Here is a 23,661-nt window from a genome sequence, read left to right on the forward strand (position 1 = left end):
TCAGCAATATGTGAACTGTGAACTTACTGATGTTCAAGCTGGTTTTAGAAAAGGCAGAGGAACCAGAGATCAAATTGCCAACATCTGCTGGATCATCGAAAAAGCAAGAGAGTTCCAGAAAAACATCTATTTCTGCTTTATTGACTATGCCAAAGCCTTTGACTGTGTGGATCACAATAAACTGTGGAAAATTCTGAAAGAGATGGGAATACCAGACCACCTGATCTGCCTCTTGAGAAATTTATATGCAGGTCAGGAAGCAACAGTTAGAACTGGACATGGAACAACAGACTGGTTCCAAATAGGAAAAGGAGTACATCAAGGCTGTATATTGTCACCATGTTTATTTAACTTATATGCAGAGTACATCATGAGAAACGCTGGACTGGAAGAAACACAAGCTGGAATCAAGATTGCTGGGAGAAATATCAATAACCTCATATATGCAGATGACACCACCCTTCTGGCAGAAAGTGAAGAGGAACTAAAAACCCTCTTGATGAAGGTGAAAGTGGAGAGTGAAAAAGTTGGCTTAAAGCTCAACATTCAGAAAACAAAGATCATGGCATCCGGTCCCATGACTTCATGGGAAATAGATGGGGAAACAGTGGAAACAGTGTCAGACTTTATTTTTTGGGCTCCAAAATCAGTGCAGGTGGTGACTGCAGCCATGAAATTAAAAGACGCTTACTCCTTGGAAGGAAAGTTATGACCAACCTAGATAGCATATTGAAAAGCAGAGACATTACTTTGCCAACAAAGGTTCGTCTAGTCAAGGCTATGGTTTTTCCTGTGGTCATGTATGGATGTGAGAGTTGGATTGTGAAGAAGGCTGAGCGCCGAAGAATTGATGCTTTTGAATTGTGGTGTTGGAGAAGACTCTTGAGAGTCCCTTGGACTGCAAGGAGATCCAACCAGTCCATTCTGAAGGAGATCAGCCCTGGGATTTCTTTGGAAGGAATGATGCTCAAGCTGAAACTCCAGTACTTTGGCCACCTCATGTGAAGAGTTGACTCATTGGAAAAGACTCTGATGCTGGGAGGGATTGTGGGCAGGAGTAGAAGGGGACGACAGAGGATGAGATGGCTGGATGGCATCACTGACTCAATGGACGTGAGTCTGGGTGAACTCTGGGAGTTGGTGATGGACAGGGAGGCCTGGCGTGCTGTGATTCATGGGGTTGCAAAGAGTCGGACACGACTGAGCGACTGATCTGATCTGATCTGATTGCATATTGAATATCCCTGTTCACATATCTTGATGTAATTTTATGAATATATCTTTAGGATAAATTCATTACATAGAATTGCTGAGTCAAAAGGAATGTTCATTTTACAATTTAATAAGTATTACCTTTAATTGGAAATATCAACTGAAGGTTAAAGAGTATAGAGTATTCATAATTTAAAATTTGAGAGCTCTTATCATATTTTTCTTCAAGAAGTTCATATCAATTTTTACCCCCACAAACAGCATATGTTGAAAGCTTATGTCCCTAACTCTTACCACTGTTGATAATGATCTTTTAGTGATAGGTAAAAATTATATCTTGTTCTTTTGATTTGTATTTGATTAATAGTAAGTATGGTTGAGCAGTTTCTAAATATTAGCCCATTGTATTTCTTTTTTATACAAATTGCCTTTCCATATTTTTTGCTCTTCTTTTCTTTTCCAGTTTTATTGAGATATAATTGTTATACATCACTGTATGTTTAAAAAGTCCAGCATAATGGTTTGTTTTACATGTATAGTTGACCCTTGAACAACATGAATTGAATGACACAGATCCACTTATAAGCAAATTTTTTTTTCAATAGTAAATAATATTATATTACATTTTCTGTGGTTGGTTGAATCTTCAGATGTAGAACTGAAGATATGGAAGAACTGTGGATGTGAATAGTAACTCTAAACTATATGTGGAGTTTTGACCGTTAGGAGGGTCAGTGTTCCTAATTCCTGTGCTGTTCAAGGATCACCTGTATTGTAAAATGATTACTGTGATAAGTTTAGTTTGCATCCATCGTTTCATATAGACACAATAAAAAGAAAAGGAAAAAAAGAAACTAAAGTTTTTTTAGTTTAGTAAACTCTTAGGGTTTACTCTCTTGATAACTTTCATGAATGTCATACAGCAGTGTTAACTATAATCATGTCGTACATTACATCCCAAGGGCTTATTTATTTTAAAACTGGAAATTTGTTCCTTTTTCACCAAAATTTGTTACTTTCCTCCAGTTCTCCTTCCCCCAACCACAATGCCCCATCTCTGGTAAGCACAAATATGATCTCTTTTTGTATGACTTTTTTTAAAAGATTCCGCATACAAATGAGATTATACAATATTTTTCTTTCCTCTGTCTGTCTTATTTTACCAACCATAATGCCCTCAAGTTCCATTCATGTTGGTATAAATGGCAGGATTTCCTCATTTTTTAATGGCAGAATAATATTTCTTTATACAGTGTATATATACCACAACTTCTTTATGCATCAATCAGTGGACACTAAAGTTGTTTCCATGTCTAAGCTATTATAAATAATACTGCTATGAATATGGGGGTGCAGATATCTTTTTGAGTTAGTGCTTTGTTTCTTTTGAATATATTCCCAGAAGTAGAATTGCTGGATTGTATAGTAGTTCTATTGATAATTTTTGAGGAACCGCCATACTGTTTTCCACACTGGAGGCACCAGTTTACAATCTCACCGAGATAGTACACAAGGGTTCCCTTTTCTCCACATCCTTGCATGTTATCTGTTGTCTTTTTGATTATGGCCATTCTATGGTATGAGGTGACATCTCATTGCAATTTTGATTTGCATTTCCCTAATGACGTTAGGGATTGATGTTGAGCATCTTTCAATGTACCTGTGGACCATTTGTTTATAGTCTTTAGAAAAATGTGTATTTCCAATCTTTTACCCACCCTTAGTTGTTGGTTTTTTTTTTTTTTGCTATTGAGTTGAATAAGTTCTTTCTTTATTTTGGATATTAATCCCTTACTGAATATATGATTTGCAGGTATTTTTCCCTATTCTGTAGGTTTTCTTTTCACTTTGTTGATTGTTTATTTTGCTGTGCAGAAGCTTTTTAGTTTGATGTATTCCCAATTGTTTATTTTGGCTTTTGTTTCCATTGCCTGAGGAAACCAACAAACAAAAATACTACTAAGACCTATGTCAAAAGTATGCCATGCTTACTGCATATGGTTTCTTCTAGAAGTTTTATGGTGTTAGTCCTTACATTTAAGTCTTTAATCTACTTTAGGTTAATTTTTGTGAGTGGTGTAAGGTAGGGGTCTAGTTTTATTCTTTTACACGTGAATATCCAATTTTTCTAACACCATTTATTGAAGAGACTCTTATCCATTGAGTATTCTTGGCTCCGTTGTCAAATATTAGTTGACTTTATACTTAGGTTTACTTCTGGGCTCTCTATTCTGTTCCACTGGTCTATTTGTCATTTTTGTGCCAGTATCATGCTGTTTTGATTGCTATAGCTGTATGGTAAACTTGAAATCAGGAAGTAAGATGCCTCTCACTTTGTTGTTTTTTCTCAGGATGACTTGGCTATTCTGGGTCTTCTGTGGTCCTATATAAACTTCAGAAGTTTTTTCTACTTCTGAAAAAATGCCATTGAAATCCTGATAGGAATTGCGTTGAATCTATAGGTGGTTTTTGGTCAGTCTAGAGACTGACGTTTCAACAATAATAATTCTTGTAATCCATGAACAATGGATACTTTTCCATCTATTTTTGTCTTCTTAAATTTTTTCATCAATGTTTTCAGAGTAAAAATCTTTCACCTTCTTGCTTAAGTTTATTCCCAAGTATTTTACTGTTTTTCACGCTATTTTAAATGGAATTGTTTTCTTTTATTCTTTTTCAGATAATTCATTGTTAGTGTATAGGAATGCTACTGATTTTCGTATGTTAATTTTGTATCCTGCAACTTTATGAAATTCATTGATTAGAATGAGTTTTTTCAGCTTTTCAGTAGAGTCTTTAATATTTTCTATATATAAAATTATGTCATTTTCAAATAGTGACAGTTTTACTTCTTCCTTTCCAAATCTGACGCGTTTTATTTTTTTTTGTGTGTGTGATTGCTCTGGCAAGAAGATCCAGTACTTATTTTTTTTTAATTGCCCCATAGTAAATTAAGAAAATTATTATCTTTTTGTTTGCTTAATGTGTTGCAAGTATTTTCCTCCAATTTTTTGTTTATTTTACTTTTATGTTTTATTTTAAAATCATACATAAAATAAAATATTTTTGTGTTCAGTTTTTAAAACCTTTTCCTCTATGGCTTCTGAATTTTGTGTTTGGTTAGAAAGGATTTTCTACTTCAATTATTATACATAACTGTATTATATATAAATTCGCTCATACTGTCTTTCAGAATTTATAACTTTTGCTATATCTGGAATTGATTTTGAGCAAAGAAATGAGTCTTGGAATCAGCTGAATTTTAATTTTTCTTCTAAATGTTTATTTAGTTGATCTAATATGATTTATGTAAGAGTCACTCTTTCCTGCTAATTTAAAATCTTTATCATAAGATAAATTTATATTAGAGTCTGTGTTTCACTCTTTCTCCTGTTGTGGCAATATTCTTTAAAAAAAATTTATTTTACATTGAGTATAGTTGATTTACAATGTTGTGTTAGTTTCAGGTGTACAGCAAAGTTTTTAATATAGTTTTTTTAATATATTATGTATGCTGCTGCTGCTGCTGCTAAGTTGCTTCAGTCGTGTCCGACTCTGTGTGACTCCAGAGAGGGCAGCCCACCAGGCTCCGCTGTCCCTGGGATTCTCCAGGCAAGAACACTGGAGTGGGTTGCCATTTCCTTCTCCAATGCATGAAAGTGAAAAATGAAAGGGAAGTTGCTCAGTCATGTGTGCGTGTATATATATATATATATATATATATTCATTCTTTTTCAGATTCTTTTGTCATATAGGTTATCACAGAATACTGAGTAGAGTTCCGTATTCTATACAGTAGGTTCTTGTTGGTTTTCTGTTTTATATATAGTAGTTTGTATATGTTAATCCCAAGCTCTTGATTTATCCCACTTTCCCTTTCCCCTTGGTAACCATAAGTTTTTGTGGTAATGTTTTTATCTAATTTTTCTGTAATCTCTACTTTCCCCGCCTTTTCTTTTCATCTTTATTTATTCTAAAAAAATTTTTTTTTCATTCAGGAGGACTTAAAATATTGTGTTGGTTTCAGGCATGTAGCAAAATGATTCAGTTCTTTTTCAGTTTATATTCCATTATAGATTATTATAAGATATTGAAAATAATTTACTGTGCTAAATAGTAAATCCTTGTTGCTTATTTATTTTATTTATTGGAGTTTGTATCTGTTAATCACATACTCATTTGATCCTCTCTCCCTCCCTGTTCCTTTTGGTAACTATGTTTGTGTTCTATGTCTATGAGTTTGTTTCTGTCTTTATATATGAATTCATTTGTATTATTATTATTTTTAAAAATTAATTAATTTATTTTTGGTTGCACTGGGTCTTCATTGCTGCATGTGAACTTTCTCTAGATGTGGCAAGCATTTGTTGGTGGCCACTTGGATTATTTCCATGTCTTGGTTATTATAATGCTGCCATGAACATTGGGGTGCTTGTGTGTTTTCAAATTAGAGTTTTCAATTTTTTCTTGATATATATCCAGAAGTGTGATCATTGGATCATATAATAGCTCTAGTTCCATTTTTTTGAGGAACTTCTCTACTGTTTTCCATAGTGGCTGCACTGATATTTAACGTTCCCACCAACAGTGTGGGAAGGTTTTCTTTTTTCCACACCAGCATTTATTTGTAGATTTTTCAGTGGTGGCCATTCTGACTGGTGTGAGGTGACACATCATTGTGTTTTTGATTTATATTTCTTTAGTAATTAACAATGTTAAGCATCTTTCCATGTGCCTGTTGGCTATCTGTGTTTTTGGAAAAGCATCTACTTAGGTCTTCTGCCCATTTGTTGATTGAGGCATTTACTTTTTTTTTTCCCCCTCAATTTTGAGTTGTATGAGCTCTTTGTGTATTTTGGATATTAACTCCTTGTTGGTCACATTGTTTGCAAGTATTTCCTCCCATTTCATACACTGTCTTTTTGTTTTATTGATGATTTTCTTTGCTGTGCAAAAACTTTGAAGTTTGATTAGGCCCCGTTTGTTTGTTTTTGCTTTTATTTCTGTTTGCTTTGGGAGGTGAATCTAAGAAAATATTACTATAATTTATGTCTGAGAATGTTTTTCCCTATGTTCTTGTTTAGGAGTTTTATGGTGTCATTTCCTATATTTAGGTCTTTAAACCATTTTGAGTTTGTTTTTGTATGTGGTGTGAGTTTTCTAATTTCATTGATTTATATATAGCTGTCCAGCTTTCCTTACACCCAACACTTTTTTTTCCCATTGTATATTCTTGCCTCCTCTGTAGTATAGTAATTGACTGTAGGTGCATGGGTTTATTTCTAGGCTCTCTATTCTAGTTCATTGATCTGCAAGTCTGTTTTTGTGCCAGTACCACACCGTTTTGATTACTGTAGCTTTGTAGTATAGTCTGAAGTCTGGTTATACCTCCGGCTTTGTTCTTTTTCCTCAGGATTGCTTTGGCAATTCTGGGTCTTTTGTGATTCTATATATATTGTAGAACTTTGTGGGGGGGGAATAATTTTGATTTTTAAAAATCATTTTATTTATTTATTTTTATTTATGGCTATGCTGGGTCTTTATTGCTGGGCATGGGCTTTCTCTAGTTGTGGTATATAGACTTCTCATTGCAGTGGCTTCTCTTGTTGCAGAGCATGAGCTCTAGGGCACACAGGCTCCAGTATTTGTGGCACATGGGCTCAGTAGTTGCAGCTCCTGGGCTCTAGAACACAGGCATAGTAGGTTCTATTGTGGCACCCTGGCTTAATTGTTCCGTGGCCTGTAGGATCTTCCTGGATCAGGGATTGAACCTATGTCTCTTGCATTGGCAAGTGGATTCTTTACTACTGAGCCACTAGGGAAGCCCTATATTGTAGGATTATTTGTTCTAGCTCCGTGAAAAATGTCATTGTTAGTTTGATAGGAATTGCATTAAATGTGTAGATTGTTTTGGGCAGTATGACCAATTTAGCAATATTAATTCTTCTAATCCAGGTGCATGGAATATCTTTCCATGTCGTTGAATTTTCTTAAATTTCCCTTATCAGCATTTTACAGTTTTTAGCTTATGGGTCTTTTACCTCCTTTAAGTTTATTCCTAGGTATTTTATTTTTTTGATGTGCTATTAAAAGGATTATTTTTCCATTATTAGTGTAAAAAAATGCAACTGAGTTTAGTATATTAAGCTTGTATCCTGCTACCTTGCTGATGCAATCCTTACTTTAAGATGCTTTTGAACTGTGGTGTTGGAGAAGACTCTTGAGAGTCCCTTGGACTGCAAGGAGATCCAACCAGTCCATTCTGAAGGAGGTCAGCCGTGGGATTTCTTTGGAAGGAATGATGCTAAAGCTGAAACTCCAGTACTTTGGCCACCTCATTCGAAGAGTTGACTCATTGGAAAAGACTCTGATGCTGGGAGGGATTGGGGGCAGGAGGAGAAGGGGCCGACAGAGGATGAGATGGCTGGATGGCATCACTGACTCAATGGACGTGAGTTTGAATGAACTCCGGGAGTTGGTGATGGACAGGGAGGCCTGGCATGCTGCAATTCATGGGGTTGCAAAGAGTTGGACACGACTGAGCGACTGAACTGAACTGAACTGAGCTGAACATGTTTTATTATCTGGAAGGATTAATCTTTCTCCGTATTCTTTTCTCCTCCTTCAGGGTTTTCTGATATCTAATCACATACTATTTATTTCCAGATGAATTTTAGTGTAACATTTTAGAAAATTATTATAATAGCCTTTGAATATTTTAATTGAGGGAGAAAATAATGCCCTTTTAATGTTTAATCTACTTATACATCAGGGCTTCCCTCGTGGCTCAGATGGTAAAGAATCTGCCTGCAGTGCAGGAGACTCAGGTTTGATCTCTGGGTTGGGAAGGTCCACTGAAGAAGGGAATGGCTACCCACTTCAGTATTCTTACCTGAGAATTCCATGGACAGAGAATCCAGGTGGGCTGCAGTCCATGGGGTTGTAAAGAGTAGGACACGACTGAGCAACTAACACAGACACACCAATACATCATCTTTTTGTTTACTCACTTCTTGTTTGTCCTTCAGTAGAGTTGTCTTTACACAAGTATTTTATACATTTTGGTTGTTATCTTTGGTATTATTCATAGCCTGGCATCTTTCCTTCCATCACATTTTTAACACCGGCTATTTATTTGTAAGAAGGATTTGAGTCCACGTTTGTATTTCTAAGATTGCCTCTGGCAGTTGAGGCACAGCTGATATACAAATGGGACTTGGGGACCCAGATCTCTGAGTGTGCTTCTTCAACTAGGTATATCCTCCCTGAACTGTACCATCATCCAGCCCACATATGTATATGTTAAAAACATTTATTGATTTATTTGCCTGCCTCAGGTCTTAGCTGCGGCACGAGGGATCCTTGATCTTCATTGCGTCATGTGGGATATTTAATTGTTGCATGTGAACTCTTAGTTGTGGTGTGTGGGATCTAATTCCCTGACAAGAGATTGAACCCATACCCCTTCATTGGGAACATGGAGTCTTAGCCACTGGACCCAAGGGAAGTCCCCAGCCCACATGTACTTTATTTTTAAAGCATTTTTATAAAACTTAACTTTTTAAACTGAAAAATTTATATTTGCATGTTTATTTTTATTTTAGTAAAGGGTGCTTTAGCTAGAATTCTTGATTGCAACCAAGAGTCTGATCTGGATAGCTCTAGCTGAGTTTTTCATAAATGATACTAGACAACTCATAGATTTTCTGGGAGAGCCATTGAACAGCCAAAGAAAATGCAACTGTAGGAAGAATGGTCCAACTGTACCTGAGGAATGGTCCTATGGGTGTACTAGATTCCATTATTCCTTGCTCTTGCACGGGGCAGTGGAGTCCTTCTACAACTATCCTAGAAGGATCTGACGTCTGTAACCTTTAAAAATCTCATCCAAACTGTCTTTGATGGTGAAATCTGGGTCCCAGTACTTCAAGGGAGTCTGAGAAGAGCAGGTTTCTTAACTTTCCAGTCTCTCCAGTAGAGGAGGAAAGCTGGGCCAGGGCTGGAAATGGTGTTAGCAAACAGCATTTGCCACAGAGGGCTTTCAGTGAAAATATATCTTCCTTTGGCCTTGACCTTAGGTCCTCAGTTCTCTGATTCTCTTTTCACAAGGAAACTGCTATCAGTTTCTGGTGAAAATTAAAAAAGAATTGTTCCATATCAATATGTACAAATTTACTTTTCATCATAGCTACCACTTGGTTGAATTTAATTTATTTTTCTATGCTATTCTTGATTATTTTAATGTTGTTTCTATCTATTGGTGAGGACTGATATTCTCTAGTAAGGACATCAGTCAGTTTAGTTCAGTCGCTCAGTTGTGTCTGACTCTTTGTGACCCCATGGACCACAGCACGCCAGGCCTCCCTGTCCATCACCAACTCCCAGAGTTTACCCAATCTCATGTCCATCAAGTCAGTGATGCTATCCAACCATCTCATTCTCTGTCGTCCCCTTCTCCTCCTGCCCTCAATCTTTCCCAGCATCAGGGTCTTTTCTAATGAGTCAGCTCTTTGCATCAGGTGGCCAAAGTATTGGAGTTTCAGCTTCAACATCAGTCCTTCCAATGAACACTCAGGACTGATTTCCTTTAGGATGAACTGGTTGGACCTCCTTGCAGTCCAAGGGACTCTCAAGAGTCTTTTCCAACATCACAGTTCAAAAGCATCAATTCTTTGGCACTCAGCTTTCTTTATAGTCCAACTCTTACATCCATACATGACCACTGGAAAAACCATAGCCTTGACTAGACAGACCTTTGTTGGCAAAGTAATGTCTCTGCTTTTTAATATGCTATCTAGGTTGGTCATAACTTCCCTTCCAAGGAGTAAGTGTCTTTTAATTTCATGGCTGCAGTCACCATCTGCAGTGATTTTGGACCCCCAAAAATAAAGTCAGCCAATGTTTCTACTGTTTCCCCATCTATTTGCCATGAAGTGATGGGATAGGATGCCATGATCTTCGTTTTCTGAATGTTGAGCTTTAAGCCAACTTTTTCATTCTCCTCTTTCACTTTCATCAAGAGGCTCTTTAGTTCTTCTTCACTTTCTGCCATAAGGGTGGTGTCATCTGCATATCTGAGGTTACTGATATTTCTCCAAGCAATCTTGATTCTAGCTTGTGCTTCATCTATCCAGCCCAGCGTTTCTTTGCATATAAGTTAAATAAGCAGGGTAATATACAGCCTTGACGTACTCCTTTCCTGATTTGGAACCAGTCTGTTGTTCCATGTCCAGTTCTGTTGCTTCCTGACCTGCATACAGATTTCTCAAGAGGCAGGTCAGGTGGTCTGGTATTCCCATCTCTTTCAGAATTTTCCACAGTTCATGGAACTCTCTTGCTTTTTCTTCCTTTTTTTTTTTGTAAGGGCATACAAATTATTAAAATATGAAATGCTTTTGTATTCCTTCTCTCTGTCTCTAGTAGCCTTCTTTCACTTGGCCTCTGCCTGGGACCCTCTAGATTTTCCTTAGACCCAGCAACTAAAGGATAAACTCTCACATACAGGGGGCTTTCCAAGACCCAGCTCCAGGCTAGACTCTGATTAGTTGGGGCCTAATCCATGCTGGTTGTTAAATATTTTTAATATCTCCCCTAATTGTAGGCAAATGAAATCCAATTGGATTCTGTATATTTCCTAAGCTTTTTTCTCTGGTTACAGTTCAAATCATACTAATGAGAAAATATATGACAATTTATGTAACTAGTCTCTCTTGATGCACATTTAGGTTGTTTCTAGCTTTTTATTATCACAAAAATACTACACACTGCAGTCCTTGCCTTGCATCTTTTACACATGTTCAGGTTCCTAAACTATTTGTTTAGTCTAAGAATTTGTGCATATAAAATTTTATGGATGTCGCCAGAGTGCCTCCTCAGAAGATGTTTAACCAGTATATACTTCAACCAACAGTATATGGACAGCCAACATTTCTTTAGCTTGTCAAAGAAGATTTTTAAAAAGATATAAAAGTTGTTTTAGTGAAACCAGTGTACCTTCTTTAGTTATGATATTGAAAAAAAGGAGGAGAAAAATTTTATTAGTTTAGTTTGAGTGGCTCTTAATACAACTATACCAAAATGAGATCATTGCTCTCCTTTCCAATTAATAATATTTTGATACTATATTAAAATTTTCTGTGGATTAACATTAGATTTTCAGAATCTGCCTTTACTTAAATATGCTAACCATAATTTTGTGATAATATATTTTTTATTATATTTTTCAGTGTTCTGCAGTATAGTGGTTCTCACCCCAGAATACTTTTGCTTCCCAGGAGACATTTGATAATGTCTAGAGAATCCCAGGGATGGGGAGCCTGGTGGACTGCCATCTATGGGGTCGCACAGAGTCAGACATGACTGAAGGGACTTAGCAGCAGCAGCAGAGCTATTTGTGATTACTACAACTAGGAGGCTGATGATACTGGCATCTAGTGGATAGAGGCCAAATATGCTGCTAAATATCAGCAACTCAAGACAGCCTTCCCCCACCCAACCCCCGACTCCACAACAAATTATCCAGCCTAAAATGTTAATAGTGCTGAGAATGAGAAGGCCTGCTATAATAAAATACACCTGGAAATGGACATTTATTTAAACATTGTCCCACTGTCTTTTCTGTCTGGTTTATCAATTTCTTAAGATTATTGGCACAGTCTTTCCTTTTTTAAAAAAAGTAATGAATTTTTGGCTATGCTGGGTCTTGATTGCTCTGCAAGGGCTTTCTCTGGTCACGGTGAACTGGGGCTGCTCTCTAGCTGTGGCGTGGGGCTTCAATAGTTGTGGAGCATGGGCTTAGTTGCCCCACAGCATTAGTGGAATCTTCCCAGACCAGGGATCAAACTGGCATCCCTGAACTGGCAGGCAGATTCTTAACCACTCGACCACCAAGGAAGGTCTTGTTCCTTGGTATATAATATGAAAGCAAGCTTCCTCTCTGTGACTTGTTAACATGGAATCTACCTGGGAGTAGAGGAGCTAGGTTGTACCTTTCTTGTCCTTCCACCCTCAAATTCAACCTAAGAGTTTTTATGTTGTTTTGTGTGTTTTTCACAAGTCTTTGCTCATTGTAGTAGTCCATTCTTCTAATAGGCCAATATCACCTTTTCCTTCTTTTGTATGTCCTTTAAAAATCTGAGTCTTTAGAAAACTCCTTAGATAGCACATTGAGTTATTTTTATGTCCAGTCTCTCCCATTTTTTTCCTCACTTGCGGTTGCAGTGGTGAGTTTTATTTTTTGACCTGTCTTTCATTTTAGAATCTCTGGCTCTGGGAAATCCTTATGTTTTCTATAAATTGCTAAGCAATCTAAGGTACTTTGCTTTTTATTTTCTTCCTTGGCCGTAATGAACTCTGAGGTGATATATTCAATTTTTCCCAAGGTTCCTGTCACTTTCGCTTCACTAACGCATTCCTCTTTGTTGGTAAGGATTAAGCCCAGGGTAGCCCTTCCAGTCTTAGTCTCTTTTGCTCTCTAAATGATGAATTTGCTGATAGAAAGGCAGATGATAAAGGAGAGGAGTGATTCCTCAGTGCAAATTTTAATTACTTTATTGTCTCTTTGGGTTTACTGAATTCTTTTACTTTAGTTTTTAACCAGGTCTCTTTTTTTATCCTGACATTTCACTTCAGTCAACTGTCTTTTCATTTTACTTAGAATTTCCATCACTTCTTACCCAGAATTTTTAACTTTCAATATTTCACTGAGAGAACAAGAGTTGATGTATTATAAATTCTCTTTTGTCTTGAGGATAATTTCCCCTGTCTCCTTCCTTTATTGTTATACAGTCTTCTAAGTTTGGATTTTTTTTTTCTGTTTACTTGTTTTGTTAAAGACAGGAGATTTATTGAGTCCTGGTGTCTATCATGAGATATATACATATCTATATCCCTTTTGAGCTCTGTCACTATCAGTTTTGGAGCTACATTATTTCTCTCTCAAATCTTAAAGTGCAGGGCAAGTATCTTGTTAAATTCCTGGGCTACAGGAGCTACATATTCATCTGGGGTAACTATTCTCCTATTCCTATTGTTTGGTCCTCTACTGGAGGTGAATTTTATCTTAGATAATTTGGAGCAATTTAGATTCCCTTTTCTAACAGAGGTGCATAAAACCTAATCTCTAGCATAGCCTCTGCCAGTGGGTTTTTTTTTTTTTTGGTATGTCTACTCCTACTGTTGGGGCTATAATATCCCAGGGCACAATATATCATTCTTCCCTTGTCCTCATTTATCCTGTGTTGCATATTTGGGAACTAAAAATCTTCCAGCTGAGTGTAGTTAGAAATATATTGCTGGAAGGTGGCCAGGAAACATCTCTGGTTATCTAAAAAGCAGCTCCTGAGCAGTAACAGAGTGAAAGCTGGCTTTTTGTTTGGCTCTCTCAGTCTCAAGTCTCTGATAGGAAGTCAAGATACATGGATTTGAGGGTCTGGCCCTGTGGCTGCTTTAAATTTAGGCACAGGGGAGTTCTAGGTTTCCTCCCTCCTAATTTGTTCCATTCATGAAGTAGATAAGGTAGAGTGGCCAGATTCAGCAAATAAAAATATAAGACACACAGATTTGACTTTTAGGAAAACAACCAATAATCTTTTCAGTACATTTCAAACGCCGCATAGGACATATGGCAGAAAATTATTCATTGTTTATCTGAAATTCAAACTTGGCTGGGCATTCTATATTTTATCTGGCAATTATAAGGTCAGAGAAAATTTCCCCCAATGTTTGAAACAGTTAATGAGGTCTTTTGTGCCTCAGGTACTGGTTTAACAGGGTCTTTTCTGGTTTTGTAAAGGTTGCCCTTCCCAGTCTTCCTTCATCTGCAGGGCTGTCAGCACTGAGAGGACTGGAGGAAGTTTGTAAAGAGTCTGGGAGCCATTAAAGAGGAACAGAGCCAAGACCTGGACTCCTTCCCTGTAGTTACTATTAGAAAGTATTTTGTGCATTGAACTGGTCATGATTCAAAAAGGACTGAGTAAGAAAGAACACCAAAGATCTTAGGTTAGGACTCTTGTTGTGGTCTGCATTGCCCAATGCGAGATGCTGTTTGGGCACTTGTGTGACTGGAAGCAGAAGGCCCTCCTGATCCAGCCACTTGGTGAACCGAGAAGTTCTAGGCGTGGCTGCCATGCTATACCTCTAAGGGACAGGCTGCTTCTCTCTTTAAGAATCACTGCAACCACTGTATTTGCAGCAGCAAAGGCAAGAGCACAGCAGGCAGAAAGGTCACATGGAACTGCAGGGGATCTGTTTTCATCAGTAAACTGTGTGCCAGGAGCAGAACACCAGCAGCCCTCAACAGGGCCCTCTTGTATCCAATACAATTTTCTGGTTTTCTCTTTCTGAGGTATGTGGATCGAAAGGCTCCCAGAGTTCTTGAACAGTTTAAGGAACAAGAGAGATACTGGACTCCCTGCCAGTGTGGCAGTTGGGAAGTATTTTTAATTTGAAAATTAATAGATAAGACCTCTTTTTTGCCCCAAACTACAGAGGTAGTTGCTACTATTAGCACATATATACATGTATATTATATATTCGGCATCATAACATATATTGTTTTATAAATAGCTAAGTTCTATAAAAGTTTCTTTTTTCCTTTTCTAAGATGTCATGACCTGAGAAGGCTATATATATTTTACTGTGGTCTTGTGCTTAGCAGTTTTAAAGATATAGCTTAGATCAATAAACATATGTTAATGAGTTTGAGTGAACTCTGGGAGTTGGTGATGGACAGGGAGGCCTGGTGTACTGGGATTCATGGGGTTGCAAAGAGTCGGACACGACTGAGCGACTGAACTAAACTGAACTGAACTGAATGAAAAAATATAAAGTTTTGTGATTCCTTATCATTCTTGCATATTTTTCATCTTTGTCAGCCTGTATCCATTAATATTTTTAAAAGACCAAGCTAAAAATTTTACCTATAATAGTTAATCATCCTTGGTAATTATTTTTAACTTTAATTACTTGTTTTACTCTGGTGCCTTAGTTTATATCGTATAATCTTGTGTTTATGCACACACTAAGCTAAAATAGTATATTGATTGTTGATCCTCTTAATTGCATTCTTCTAGCAGGAAATATAGGAGCATGTTTATTATGATCTTAGGGTAGGAAATAATTTCTTAAGTAGGACCCCCCAAATATAAGCAATAAAGTAAAAGACAATAAAGTAAAATACTTAATTATATTAACATAAAAACTTTGTGAAAAAATCACGTAAAAGAAGATAAATGGAATATACCAACTGAGGGGATATATTAATATTTACAAATCGGCCTTTAAAATGGATGGCATTGTTGTTCCCCTTTTCCTTCCTATGTATCCACGTCCTTTGCCATGTGACATTGTGGTTTCCCGCTAGAGACAGAGTATATTTCCCTGTACTTGAACTTGGTTAGTATTAGACTTGATTGTGTGATTTGCTTTGCCCATTGAAATGTGGGCAGGAGAGGCAGAGTCCTCGTTTGAAGCTTATATTTTAAGATGCATTGTGTTTCCAACTGTTCTAAAATTTTTGTTGTTGCCATGGGAAAAACAGGATTCCAGTAGCCTCCTTGTCCAAGGAGGATGAGAAACACGTGAAGTAGATCTGGAGTACTGCTTGGCGTAAGCCAGCGAGGCCCATCCTGGCCAACTCCCAGCCAACCTGAAAACGTACAAGACATAATGTTGTTTTATGCCACTGAATTTTAGGATAGTTTTGCATGTAGAATTATTGTGGAAACAGCTGACTTATAGACATATTCAATTGAAATTATCCAAAGAACTCCTAAAAAATTAATTAGGAAAAGAATAATCTTAACAGGGAAATGGGTCTATGATAAGTGAAAAAGTAATTCACAGATGAGAAAATTGAAATGACCAATACATAGGTGAACAGATGGTTAGCTTGTTTCACTGGTTATCAGGTAAATATAGATTCAATAAATGATGAGACAGTTTATCATACCTATTAGATTGGCAAAAATTAATGTCTGGCAATACTGAGTATCTGTAAGGATATGAAAAAAAACAGGACTTTTATATATATAGATGGTGGAATGCTTAAGAATACAAAGAGAGAGACTTCCTTGGTGGTCCAGTTGTTTAGACTACAGGCTTCCACTGCTGGGGACATGGGTTCAATCCCTGGTTGGGAAACTAAGATCCTTCATGCATGTAGTGTGGCCAAAAGAAAAAAAAAACACAAAGAAAGGGTCTTTGCTATTTTGCTATATTGCTGTATTAAGCAGTGAGAGGATATTTTCAAGGAATATAATTGACAAAGGATTATATATAGAATTTATAGAGAAGTTTTGGAAATTATTAAGGAAAAATAGGCAACCTAGGAGAAAAATTGGTAAAAAATAACCTAGATGTCCATCAACAGATGAATGGATAAGCAAGCTGTGGTATATATACACAATGGAGTATTACTCAACCATTAAAAATAATACATTTGAATCAATTCTAATGAGGTAGATGAAACTGGAGCCTATTATACAGAGTGAAGTAAGCCAGAAAGAAAAACACCAATACAGTATACTAACGCATATATATGGAATTTAGAAAGATGGTAACAATAACCGTGTATACGAGACAGCAAAAGAGACACTGATGTATAGAACAGTCTTTTGGACTCTGTGGGAGAGGGAGAGGGTGGGATGATTTGGGAGAATGGCATTGAAATACGTATAATATCATATATGGAACGAGTCGCCAGTCCAGGTTCGATGTACGATACTGGATGCTTGGGGCTGGTGCACTGGGACGACCCAGAGGGATGGTATGGGGAGGGAGGAGGGAGGAGGGTTCAGGATGGGGAACACATGTATACCTGTGGTGGATTCATTTCGATATTTGGCAAAACCAATACAATATTGTAAAGTTTAAAAATAAAATAAAATTAAAATAATATATAGATAAGCAATTCACAGAAGGAGTGTTGAATGGCTAGCTAATCAACCTAAAACAGATCACCAATTACATTGGTAATCAGAAATGAAAATTAAAATGACAGTGAGATCAACTTTGTACCTCTCATGGTGGCAGAAGTTGAAATGTCATGAAGTCTCTTGTTCTGGTAAGGAGGTGGGGGACACATGTGAATCCATGTGATCTGCTGCTAATATTATTTTGGACACCAATTTGGTAATATTTGTTGAAATTGAGTACTCACATGCATTCTGACCCAGAAATTCTACTTCTGAATTGTATTACTTGCTAGTGCTGCCATAACAACTTACAACATGATGGGAGGCTTAAACAACAGAAATTTATTTTCTCGTAATTTGAAGGCTAGAAGTCTAAGATCAAGGTGTCAGTAGATGTGTGTGTGCGTGTGTTTTCCTAAGGCTTCTCTCCTTGACTTGCAAATGGCCAAGTTTTTTCGCATATCCTTATATGGTCATTCCTCTGTGGGTATCTGTGTCCACACCTCTCTTCTTAAAAGGATACCACTTATATTGAATTGGGCTTCTCTGGTTGTTCAGATGGTAAAGAATCTGCCTGCAATGCAGGAGACCCAGGTTCAGTCTCTGGGTTGGGAAGATCCCCTGGAGAAGGGAATGGCTACCCACTCCAGTATTTTAGCCTGGAGAATTCCATGGACCGAGGAGCTAGCAGACTACACTCCATGGAGTTGCAAAGACTCAGACATGACTGAGTGACTAAATTTTTTATTGAATTAAGGCCCATCATAATGGCCTCATTTTAACTTAATCGCATCACTAAAGACCCTGTTTCCTATAAAGCCATATTCTGGGGTACAGAGTATTGGGATATAAACATGAATTTAGGTGAGGACACAATTCAACCCACAGCAGAACACATATATATATGTGTATATATAAATTATATAGAGGCACTCTTGGAGAGGTACACAGACTTGTATGAGAATGTTTATTATATTATAACATTGTTTCCTAAACAGTTGGAAACTACCTAAACATACTTGGATAGGCATATGGTCAGATGAAATACATTATAAATGCATCTGATGCAAAATAAAATATAAAATAGAATGCTACGAATGCAAAATAAAAGAATGAAATCAATTATATTAATTGAGAACTCCTCTTTTTCTCAAATAATAAGAAATCTATAGATGGGAAGTTCGAAGCTGATAACAACCAATGACCCAAGCTCTTTCTGTGGTTTTGCTCTGTCATCTTTCCTCCTCAGATTTGCAGTAAGACTGCTTGGTGTCTAGGCTTTATACCACAGATAACAGAAGGAAGGGTGAAGGGCCATGGCAACGTTGCTTTACCTCTTTATAGGTAAAGCAAGAGGTGACATCTCATTCTGTCATCTCATTCCGTCTTATGCCATTCTGAGTTGCAAAGAATGCTGGGAAATCTAGTCTTGTTTGTGTCCATAGCAGTGAAAGGCAAGGGGGAGATGAGACTATGTGTTGAATGAGCTAAGCTGCAAGTATAGTTCGACAGCAGTAGGCCGTGAAAATGTCATGTTAAGAGGAGAGACTGAGAGAGAGAGAGAGAGATTGAGAAGTAGAAAGAGATAGTAATTACAATACTGTTTGTGTAAATTAAAAAATCCACACACACACAAGGTGATTTATCATTGTAAAGACATGTATCATTATAAAGATAAAAAAATGTAGAAAAAGCCACAGAAAGTTGATTGGAAAACTGCCAACACTAACTACTATAGATTGGATACCTATCAGAATGAGGGGGTGAAATGGAACTGATACTGAAGGATATAGAATATGAGAGCAACAATAACAACAACAAAAACAACCCCAGGCTTTTCCCACCAGTTCCATGAGTTGAACTTTAACTGAGGAGCATGATTGATTGGGTCAGTCTAATTCTTTGTATTCAAGACCTGGGAGGAATAAAGCCGGGATGAGTCTTGTCGCCTGTGTGGGTTATTCAGATTATTGGGGAGGGTTAATTGTGTGTGTGCTACGTCGCTTCATTCATGTCAGACTCTTTGACACTCTATGGACCGTAGCCCACCAGGCTCCTATGTCCATGAAATTCTCCAGGCAGGAATACTGGAGTGGGTTGCCATGCCCTCCTCCAGGGGATCTACCTGAATCAGGGATCAGATCCATGTCTCTTACATATCCTGTGCAGGTGTGGGCAGGGTTATTTAGAGCCAAAAAAAAGTGACTCACTATGTTAATGACTGAGTTTAATTATTTTTCTTTACTCTGTGATAAGCACCATTCTTTTCACTACAGTTGAAGGACTGATAGGAATGGTGCTACAGTTTAAGTTTAGGGATGATAGCAGTTCTTTTTAAGATAATTTAGGGATATTGTAAGTTTTGAAAAATGAATTTTATACATATTTTTTCCTTGTGTTCCATAATACAAAATTAGTAAGAGTTGACTTTTAGAGGGTCAGTGAGAGCATGAGTAAAATAAATGTGGCTACTTGGTAGTGAAATCCATCATGCTCTGGTCTTCTGTTATTATCTTTGGAAACAGAGAGTGGAAGAAAGGATTTCCTTCTTCTCTCTCAAATATAGCCCTCAGTGACTGACTGGCTCCCTTCTCTGGAATGAAGCAAATTGGCACAATTTCATGTCTTATGTGGGAACAAGACACAGAAGTTTATTTATTTTATTCTTTTTAAGCTTACTGTCATTCTTTTGCTTTTAGTTTTGTATTCTATCCTTAAAACATCTCATACTCAATTCTCCAGATAACATACATAATTAATTAATATGTGTTAGTATGTTTTGCTTTTATTAAGCATTTGTTACAACTTTGGAAGCAGCTGTTAAGCACTTCCATTTTAATGACCATGATTCCTTATTACTTAATTATAAATTATTAACATGCATGGGGTAGAAATGGTGAAATGGATTTAATTTGTAAATAAAAATGTGTGAACTTAATGACTCTTCACCAACTTTTAAATCAGATGGGCAATCTACTTCGTATCTCTCACAGTAGTTTTCTAAGATTCAATGGTATTTGGATTTGGAAAAGTAGAACTCCACAATGAGAAATTTATCTTCCACAAAATAACAATAATTGACTAATGAATTATTTAATACTGTAATTAGTACTTCATTGGATTCTATGAGTAATTTTATAAGTAATTACCTTTTATACCAACTTTATAGGTCTCATCGCACATGAAGAAACCAAGGTAAATGGGAGTCAGTGTGAACAAGACCAAGCAGAGTAAAGCAGAGCTTGAATCTGAAGTTTGTCTTGCCTTTCTGCCTATGTTTTCATTACTTCCCTTCTTTTCCTACCCTTAGTGGGTTCTTGATGCCTTATCTTTACTCAGCCATGAGACAGCTCTTCTTGTCTCATAGTTTAAGGCATAACACAAATGCATAGTTATCATATCTTGATTTTTCTCCTGAGTTGCAGGATTCTGAATTTCCAGCTGCCTATGTGAATACCCATTTGCACATGCTACTCATACCCCAAACTTATCATGCCTACTGTAGTCAGAGTAGAGCTTGCTCTAGATTTGCTTATTGGTATGAATATTATGTTATGAGCCATATGTTATGAGTAATAATATGTTACTGCAATAGGGAGGTAATACATTGTTTTCAAGATAGACTATATAAAAAGTGTATAAAAATTTAAAATAGAGCATAAACTATATGGAGGCATTTTTGTTAAAAGTAAAAAGGATTATTTTAAATAAGTAGTATCTATAGCAATGCACCTCACTCCAGTACTCTTGCCTGGCAAATCCCACGGACGGAGGAGCCTGGTAGGCTGCAGTCCATGGGGTCGCTGAGGGTTGGACACGACTGAGCAACTTCACTTTCACTTTTCACTTTCATGCATGGGAGAAGGAAATGGCAACCCACTCCAGTGTTCTTGCCTGGAGAATCCCAGGGACGGGGGAGCCTGGTGGGCTGCCGTCTCTGGGGTCGCACAGAGTCGGACACGACTGAAGCGACTTAGCAGCAGCAGCAGCATTGACTAATCATTCAGTCTTCCCTCCCTACCAAAGCATTATTATTTAAAAAGGTTTTTTTTTTTTTTTTTTTTTTTAAGCCACAAGTAGAATCTAACAAGGACTTTACATGTAGGTGCTTAAGGCACCTGGCAAAAACAGAAATCATTTAATGAGACAGAGTTCAGGAGTTCCTGCATCAGGGAATGAAACTCAGGGTTGGAAACTGAGGACAGAAAGAAAAAATTAGTTATCTGTATATTCTAAAATGTGTGGGTGATAGGTGAAAATGATAAGCAAATTACTGGCAAAACAGACTTTTCAGTTTCCTTCTGGATGCTTTCTTCTAAGTTAATTTGAGAAAGAATTTTAAGTGTTGATTTTGTATTATAGAGAATATATCAGTTTAGAAAATTAAAGTTACAAAATTTTATGAAAAAATCAATAACAGGATGTTATTATTTCCAAATGAAATATAATTTTTACATGGCCACCATGATAACTACATGAGGAAAGAAACAGCTATATTCAGATGTTAAAAGTGATTTTACAGAGTGAAGAACTCTAAAGTTGCTTTCATTATAAGGAATAGAATTCTCTTTTCAATAAATTGCAATTTCCTATTTTGTATCACAACTGAGTGATTATTTCTGTTCTCTTTGGAAAATTTAATTCTTTAGTATAAAGGATATGTCACTAGTGGCAAGCCTGCGAGCCTAACAAGAGAGATCATTCTGAGCCTCTAGATCTGTCTTATTTTTGCCATTGTTAATAGTAGACTTGATGTTTGTGATAATAGTTTTAGAGAAGCATGGAAAATTTGTATCTTTGGTTAAGATAAATTTGTTGTAGTTAATGATTTTAGCTGGGTCTGCATTCATGCTCAGTCGTGTCTGACTCTTTGAGACCCCATGGACTGTATCCCACCAGGCTCCTCTGTCCATAGGATTATCTTGGCAAGATAGGGAGTGGGTTGCCATTTCCTTTTCTAGGGGATCTTCTCGACCCAGGGATTGAACCACGTCTCCTGTGGCTCCTGCATTGGCAGGAGGATTCTTTACCACTGAGCCACTTGGGAAGCTGGATTTTAATTAATTATATAGTAAAATCTTTATTTTTAGAATAAATCAGGCAAATCAGTGCCCATGCCTTTCCAAACTGAAATGGGTATTAAATTGTGAAATAATTTGTAGCTTGTATGAGGACTTTGTTACAGTCATAACATTGCATGCTCATGAGAAATAACGCAGTGATAACAAGAAATGTATCTTCTAAAATTACTTTATAGCTCCTATTATAAAATGGACAGTTAGCAAATATTAAACAGGGCAATTAGAAAATACTAAATGGTTTACAAATATCATATGTAATTTTGAAGAAAAATTATTTTGCTTTGTAGTACAGTTTATTTTTATATTTTGGAATTTATTTTTGGATTTTCTAATGGAGCTTGGAAACTTTACATAGAGTTTTTGTTTGCTCTTTTGTCTCAGAAAATCTAGAGTTGTAGAAAGTCATCCTGATGATTGAACCCAATTCTGATGTATCTGATTGAATTGATAGAGGAGGAAATAATGTAACAAAATAATTTGTCACAGATGAGAAGTAATAAACACTAATATGGGCAAAACAATGGAATATTGCTAGACACAGTATTATTAATAGGCAAAGTTGAGATGGTGTACTTCAGTTCCTAGTTCAAGTATTAAATGTCACTGGACTCAATACTGTGGCCTTTCAGGATCAGATGATACCCTCTGCTGGCTAAATGTGGAATTGCGTTTAAAAATGAATGGCTTTATTTTTTTGTTTTAAAAATAGGGATGATTGTTGTGTAAAAGGATTGAGCAGTGCAGAATATTGTAAGATAATATAGGAAAAATTGTAACTGTGAATAATGAAGTCAATGTATCACTTAAATAAATATTTTTCCAAGTGAAACTAATATGGAAATACCCATAATTGAAATTTCCTAACCTGATGATTTATTTTTTAACCATGGAAGTAGGTCACAGGAAAGAAACACAGCAGAGGCAAAATACATAGATCTCCTTATGTCCATCTTCAATAACAATTTTGAATAATCCAAGCTATTTAAATTACTTTTATTACTTACTGTTGTAACAGTGACTGGCAAATATCTCGAGGTGAGATAAGAACTGCTTTTCTCAGGACTTCCCTGGTGGTCCAATAGCTAGGATGCCATGCTTCCGCTGCAGGGGGCATGGGTTCCAACTCTGGTCCGGGAACTAAGATTCCTCACGGTGTGGCAAAAAAAAAAATCCAAAAAAACCCTACCCTGAGAACTTTTCTCTGGGTACCCTGACCTAATTTCTGTTAAAAATAATGGAAATACTCTTATGTAATTTGGAAGTTCGGTAAGTACATGGAAGTATCATATAGCATGTTTGTTTTAAATTTGTTTCTATATTTTATTTCTTTAACTTTTAATTTTATATTGGAGTACAGTTGATTGACAACATTGTGATCGTTTCAGGTGTACAGCAAAGTGATTCAGTTATACATGTACATATATCTATTCTTTTTCAAATTCTTTTCCCATTTA

At 36.7% G+C, this 23,661-nt stretch overlaps 1 protein-coding gene across 1 annotated transcript in view; it reads left to right on the plus strand.

Annotated features, from left to right (window-relative positions):
* The window catches only part of CTNNA3 (catenin alpha 3), a 1,912,303-nt gene that overhangs the window by 5,739 nt on the left and 1,882,903 nt on the right, over nt 1–23,661 (plus strand). The window lies entirely within an intron of this gene.

The sequence above is a fragment of the Bos grunniens genome, chromosome 28 (assembly GCF_055505025.1).
Source record: "Bos grunniens cultivar Pamir isolate PY7600 chromosome 28, Bosgru_T2T1.0, whole genome shotgun sequence".
NCBI lineage: Eukaryota > Metazoa > Chordata > Mammalia > Artiodactyla > Bovidae > Bos > Bos grunniens.